General features: G+C 37.0%; 1 non-coding gene across 1 annotated transcript; it reads left to right on the forward strand.

Annotated features, from left to right (window-relative positions):
- The first annotated feature begins 6,551 nt into the window (after window positions 1-6,551).
- Window positions 6,552-6,624, forward strand: Trnaa-cgc (transfer RNA alanine (anticodon CGC)). Its single transcript has one exon. It is a non-coding gene; the product is annotated as a tRNA-Ala (tRNA).
- The last annotated feature ends 858 nt before the right edge of the window (window positions 6,625-7,482 follow it).

Consider the following 7,482-nt stretch of genomic DNA (forward strand, 5'->3'; position numbering starts at 1 on the left):
GGCTCATGGATTCTATGGATTAGGAATACAGACAAGATACAATGGAGATGGCCTGTTTGTGCTCCACATTGGTTGGAGGACTCAGCTGGAAGCTGAAGTCATCTGACAGCTGGTTCACTCAGTATTTGGTAGTTGATGCCAGCTGTTTGCTGGGGCCCTTGTGCTTTCTCAAAGTAGACTGAGGCTAGGCCTCTCCATGTGGCCTGGGCTTCCTTACAACATGGCGTCTGGGTTCCAGGAACACCCATCTCAGGAGAATATAAATCAGGTGGAGGCTGGAAGTGACAAACACCAGAGGAATCTTATATTGTCAAAAGCAAGTCATTAAGGCCAGCTCCTTTTCAAGGGGAGAGGAATTAGATTCCATCTTTTATAACCAAAGTGGCAAAATATATGTGGAAATATTTAAAAAGCATTATAACTGGAATTCTTGATAAAACTCAAAGTATAGTAGATAAACAAATTTTAAAATATTAATTTCACAGCAAGACATAGTTGTATATTATATTTTAGTAGCGTACTAAACAAAGATAATATACGACTATTAAGACAAACTTTTAAAAAAGTATATGTCAGTGATTTACCATTAAGAAACTCTCCATTAAGTTTTGCAAGTTTCCTTTTTCCAGACGCCAGTTCAGGTCAATCCATAAGAACTACAACCAAGATAATCAGCCCCTTGCTATTTATAAGCAATATGGGTAAAACAAAATAACAGTAAAACCCTCGAGGTAAAAAATGATGTAAAAAATATACCAGGTATCCCAAGAAAAATAATTCAGGATGAAAACATTAGAGAATTCCCTATTTACTAAACTTACAGGTAATTGGGGAAACAAAAGTTAAAACAATGAGATATCAAACTAACAAAATTTTAAAAGCATTAATAATGTCCATTGTGTGTATGGGTATAAGGGAAAGTATTCACACTCACTGTTGTAGGTGTGTACAGTTGTATAGGCTTAGGACAAGGTTAAATTTTAACCTTCTTACCCTTTGTCCCAACAATTCCATTAGTAAGCATTCAGCCTACATATATCTGTATACCTGTGTGTGTGTGCGTGTGTGCGTGCCAGAAAGTGTGAACCCAGGGGTGCTTAACCATTGAAGCACATCTCCAGCCCTTTTTATTTTTTATTTTGAGACAGGCTCCTTCTAAGTTGCTAAGTTGCTTAGGCTGAGGTTGGCTTTGAACTTGCAATCCCCCTGCCTCACCCTCCCAAGCTGCTGGGATTACAGGTATGCACCACTGTGCCCAGCTCAGTCTACATACATCTTTGCTGTATCATGCAATGCAGATTTTATTTTTTGAGGGGGTTGATTTTGGTTTGCATTGCTGGGGATCTAACTCAGTTCCTTTACACATGCCTCCACTGAGCTATAACCCCAGCCCATTATGCAGTGTTTTTAAAACATACATAATGATATAGAAGGTTCTCCCAAACACAAAGTGAAAGAAAAAAAGCAAGTAGCAAGAAAAACATATATGGCATAAATCTTTGTATTTTTTGATCAACATCCCGTTTATTGATGTGAATACACATACACTTTTCAAAAAGAAACATGAAGAAACATTTGCATTAAATTAGGATTCAAAGTTTGAGATAAGGCAGTAATTGAAATTGTTTCATCTACATCATACTGTATTTTAAATTTCTTTAAAATAAAATATATTAAGTGTATACTTTTAAAAAATTGAATGACCATTTTTTCTCTTTATTTTACAGTGTTTTGTTAAGATTTTATTATAATATCTCCATGCCATACAATTCCCTTATTTAAAGAGCATAATTTAATGACTTATAGTATATTTACAAAGCTGTACAACCACCCTCACTATAAATTTTAGAACATTTTCTTCACTCTCAAAAAAAAAAAAAAGCCATGTACCCTTTAGCTATTATGTACCCCCCCCCCCAGTCTTCCTGTCCTTCCAGCCCTTGGCAACCAGTAATCTATTTTCTATTTCCATTTCCATAGACTTGCCTATTCAGGACACTCTATATAAATGGACTCATATAATACATCATGGTTTGTAACTGCCTTCTTTGACTTTGCATAATGTTTTCAAGGCTCATCTGTGTTATAGCATGCATCGTCTTTTCCCTTTTTATGTCCAAATAATATTCCATCGTATGAATGGAACACATTTTGTTTATCAGTGCAGCTGTTGGTCGGTATTCAGATTGGATGTACTTTTGGGCCATTATAAATAGTGCTATCATAAATATTTGTGTACAAATTTTTATATAAGCATATATTTTCATTTCTCTTGAAGGTATGCTTAGGAATGGAATTGCTGGGTGAAATAGTAGCTCTGTTTAACATTTCTTGAGAATTTCTACTCTGTTTTCCAAAATGGCTGCACCATTTTGGACTCCCACCAGCAGTGAGGGAGGGCGCCAATCTCCTCACATCCCCTCGGACGCTCACGGCTTGTCTTTTTTAGTAATAATCATCCTCGTGGATGGGAAAGGGCTGGCCTGTTGTTTTGATTTGGATTTTCCTGATGATTAATAATACTGAGACTTCATTTGTTTAGTGGCTATTTGTAGAAATTCTTTAAAGAAATGGTTGTTCAAAACTTTGACCATTTTTTATTTGGGCTAGTTTTATTATGGAGCTACAAGGGTTCTTTGTATAGTGTAGATACAAGTCCCTTATCGAATATGTGATTTGTACATATTCTCTCCTATTGTTTGAGTCTTTTCACTTTATTTATTTATTTTTTTAAGAGACAGTATCTGACTATGTTGCCCAGGTTAGCCTTGAACTTCTGGGTTCAAGTGATCCTCCCATCTCAACCTCCCTAGTAAGCACACCTCTGTTCCTGGCTTCAGTTTCTCTCTCTTTCTTTCTTTCTTTCTTTCTTTCTTTCTTTCTTTCTTTCTTTCTTTCTTTCTTTCTTTCTTTCTTTCTTTCTCTCTCTCTCTTCTCTCTCTCTCTCTCTCTCTCTCTCTCTCTCTCTCTCTCTCTCTCCCCCCCCCCCTCCCTCTCCCTCTCCCTCTCTCCCTCTCTCGTCTTTTTTGTATCAGGGATTGAACCCAGGGGCACTTAACCACCAAGCCACATCCCCAGCCCTTTTTTATATTTTATTTAGAGACTGAGTCTTAATGAGTTGCTTGCAGCCTTGCTGTTGAGGCTGTTTTTTGAACTTGCAATCCTCCTGCCTCAGCCTCCCAAGCAGCTGGGATTACGAGTGTGTGCCACTGTGTGTGGCCATCACTTTCTTAGTAGTGTCATTTGAAGCACAAAAGTTTACACTGTGATGAAGTCCAGTTTATCTATTTTTTCTTTTGTTGTATTTTGAGAGTCATATCTAAAATACCATTTTGCCTAATCCAAGGTCACAAAGGTTTTCCCATAATTTTTCTTCTAAGATTTCTTAAGATTTTGCTCTTACATTTTGGGTTTTGATCCATTTTGAGTTGATTGTTGAATATGATACGATGTAGGGGTCCAACTTTATTATTTTGCATTCAGATATCCAGTTGTCCCAGAGCTATTTTATTGAAGAGACTATTCTTTCTCTGCTATATGGTCTTGGCACCCTTGTTGAAAAATCAACTTGTCATAGATATGTGGGATTTTTTTGCCTGAACTCTCAATTTTATTCCATTGATCTATATGTCTAACCTTATGCTAATACCATACTATATTGATTACTTATGCTTTCTAATGTGTTTTGATCAGGAGTTTTAAGTCCCTCGGACATCATTTTTCTTTTTGAGATTTTTTTGAATATTCTGCGTTCCTTGAGTTTTATATGAATTTGAGGATCAGAGGTGTATCCATTCCTACAAAGAAGCCTGTTGAAATTCAGTTAGGAATTGCATGGAAAAATAAAATTTAAAGTGATGGGTATTATGTTTCTATTTTATGTGAAATGGGAATAAAATATTTCACCAAGTGGTGTTATAGGACTTAACTTGCAACTGTTAATAGATGTCAGTGTCTATAATGACCTAGATTCAGAATTGCCAAATTCTCATTATATTGTTTTCTAGGTACCTTTTGAAACCACATTTCTGGCTGGGTGATGTACTTTAGTAGCAGAGTGCTTGCCTAGCATGCATGAGGCCCTGGGTTCTATCCCCAGCACCGCAAAAAAGCAAAACAAAACAAAACAAAAAACATATTTCCTTTTCTCTGCTCTACTTTCCTGGTTTAGGCCTCCAACATTTCTAATCTGTGTTACTGAAGCATCTTCTAGAACTCACTGTGTCCTCACCTGAAGTCAGAATCATCTCTCTAAAGCCTAAACATGATAGTGCTCCTCCCTTGGAAAAACACTTCAGTGATCATCCATAGCCTTCAAGGTAAAGCTGAAGTTGGCTTCCATGTAAGCCAACACGTAAGACTTTAAAATCTGACTTCTACTTGTCTGCTGCTCATCCCCAGGCCCTTCTTAAAGAAGGAATACCGACTCCGCCCTATGTTTTAAGCATGTCCCCAAACTGTAGTCCCAGAACTTCACCATGCATTTTCATGGCTCCACTATACTGGCATGCATGTGACCTGTGCCTGGAATGTCCTCTTCTCCCACCTCTGGAAAACTTGTAGTCATCTTTCAAGATAGTTCAAATTTCATTTCCACTTTTTTGATGAAGAAGATGATGATGATGGCAGAACATGTATTTGGGAATGACACATGCAGGAGAGGATGTGGAGAAAGAGGAACATTTTTATACTGTTGGTGGGATTGTAAATTAGTCCTGCCACTATGGAAATCAGTATGGAGGTTCTTCAAAAGGCTAGGAATGAAGTCACCATATGACCCAGCTATGCCACTCCTTGGTATTTACCCTGAAGAATTAAAGCCATCTTACTACCGGGATACGTGCATACCCATGTTTCTATCAGCACAATGCACAATAGCCAAACTATGGAACCAGCCCAGGTGTCCACCAGTGGATGAAAGGATAAAGAAAATGTGGTATATATACACAATGGAGTTTCAGTCAGCCGTAAAGAAAAATGAAATGGTGTCATTTGCAGGAAAATGGATGGAGCTAGAGACCTATCACGTTAAGGGAAATAAGTCAAACTCAGAAAGTCAAGAATCATCTGTTACTTCTCATACAAGGAAGCTAGAGAGGAAAAAGAAAAAAGAAGATGTGGGGGCAGGGATCTCATGAAAATCAGTAGAGGAAAGAGACCAAGAGCTGCAAGGCAGGGAGGGAGGAGGAAGTGCTGGGGAGTGTTAGTGTCAAATGATACGGTTACAGTGTGTGCATGTATGAATATGTAACAGCAAATCCCACCATTATGCACAACTTCAACGCACCCATAAAAAAAGTGGATAAAAAAGAACATGCATTTGGTATTAAAATTTATACCATAAGAAGTATAAAATTAAAAACTTTCTCCCACCCTCCAACTTCATTCATATGCTTTTGTTCTACCAATTTTTACTTTATGTATTCTGAGGCTGTTATTAGGTTCATATGCGTTTATGGTTATATCTTCATAATGCAGTGACCTTTTTTATCAGTATGAAATATCCCTTTTCCTAGGAATATTCTTTGCCTTAAAGACTATTTTATTGACATTTTTATAGCTGTTTCAGCTTTCTTGTGCTTAAGATGTTTTTGTTTCATTTTTGTTTTTGTTTTTTGGGGATACTAGGGATTGAACCCAGGAATGCTTTACCACTAAGCTATAACCCAAGCCCCTTTTGTTTCTGAGACAGGGTCTCACTCAGTTGTACAGGGACTCGCTAAGTTGCTGAGGCTGGCATCAAACTTGGATCCTCCTGCCTCAGCCTCCCAAATTGCCGGGATTACTGGTGGGCATCCAGATGCCCAGCTTTAAGGTTTATATGATATATATTTATTCATTTGTTGATTTTCAACCTACTAATGTCTTTATGTTGAAATAGGTTGCTTATAAACTGTATATAATTGGGCCTCATGCTGGTCACCATGGTGTATGGCTATAATCTCAAGAGGATTCAAGAGGCTAAGGCAGGAGAATCCCAAGTTTGAGGCCAGCCTCAACAACTAAGCAAGACCCTGTCTCAAAATAAAAAATAAAAAGGGGTAGGGATGCTCAGTGGTAAAGTACCCCTCTGCATTCTATCTCCAGAACGGAAAAAAAAAAAAAAAGGCCTTCCCTTTTTATCCATTCTGATAACCTCTGACTTGTAATTAGAACACTTGTATTTTTAGACTTAAGACTATAATTTTACTGTTTCTTTTCTGTTTTGTCTTTTCTGTTCTTCATTCTATTTCATCTCCTTCCTTGTTTTAGAATTCCATTTTAACACGTCCCTTGATTTTGTAGCAGTACCTCATTGCCTTAGATTTACAATATACATCCTTCACTTTTCACAGATGGCTGAGAGTTGACGTCGCATCCCTTCACATGAAATGTAGGAGGCTTGCGACTGCCCGGCTCTGTTTGCACATCCTCTTCTTTACCTGATAGTTGCCGTAATTAGTGTATCTCTGACGCTCTTAACCCCATAATACAAGAGCATAATTTTCCCTTTAGACGATTATTTGTAACTTAAACATATTAAAAAGAGTACAAAAAACAATCTCTTAGGCTGGGGTTGTGGCTCAGTGGTAGAGCGCTTGCCTCGCATGCACGAGGCCCTGGGTTCGATCCTCAGCACCACATAAAAAAATAAGTACATAAAACAAAGATATTGTGTCCATCTACAACTAAAAAAAAATACATATTAAAAAAAATCTCTTACATTTACCATTTCCAAAGACCTTCATCCCATTCTGTAGATCAGAGTTCCCATCTGGTTTCAGTTCCCTTTGGCCCAAAGAACTTCCTTTCCCATTTCTTGTCATGCAGGTCCGCTGCTGACAAATTTCTTAGGGCTCTTTTTTTTTTAACCTAAAAATATTTTTCCATATTTATTCTTAAGTGATATATTCACTAGATATAGAATTCCAGGTGGATAGAATTTTTCTCAGTACTTTAAAGATGTTTTTCCATTGTCTTCTTGTTTTTGATAGAATCCCCAGATCATCTGTACCCCTGCATAAAAGACCATGTTCAAGATTTATATTTATTTAATATCAACAAATATAATTATTTATAATTATATTGTTTGACTATGATATCCCTAGGTGTGTTGTTCTTGTTACTGTTGCTGTTGTTTTTCAAATCCTACTTGGGAGTTGCCTGAACTCTATGAATCTATAAATGTATGTCTTTCCCAAGTTTGGCCATTATTTTTTCAAACATGTTCTTTCCCATTTTTTCTGTCTCCTCTCCTTCTTGGACTCTAATGACATGGATTTTAGACCTAGTATTGTCCCATGGACCCTGAAGAACAACTAATTTCTTCAGTCTTTTAAACAAATACATATATGCTTCCAAATAGATAATTCCTATTGAGCTTTCATAATTTCACTGACTCATTCTTTCAACATCTCTCTTCTGTTCTTAAGACTATCTAGTACATTTTTATTTCTGATATTGAAATTTTCTTTCACAAAATTTACATTTGTGCTTTTTTGA

Source organism: Callospermophilus lateralis, chromosome 18 (assembly GCF_048772815.1).
Source record: "Callospermophilus lateralis isolate mCalLat2 chromosome 18, mCalLat2.hap1, whole genome shotgun sequence".
Lineage (NCBI taxonomy): Eukaryota > Metazoa > Chordata > Mammalia > Rodentia > Sciuridae > Callospermophilus > Callospermophilus lateralis.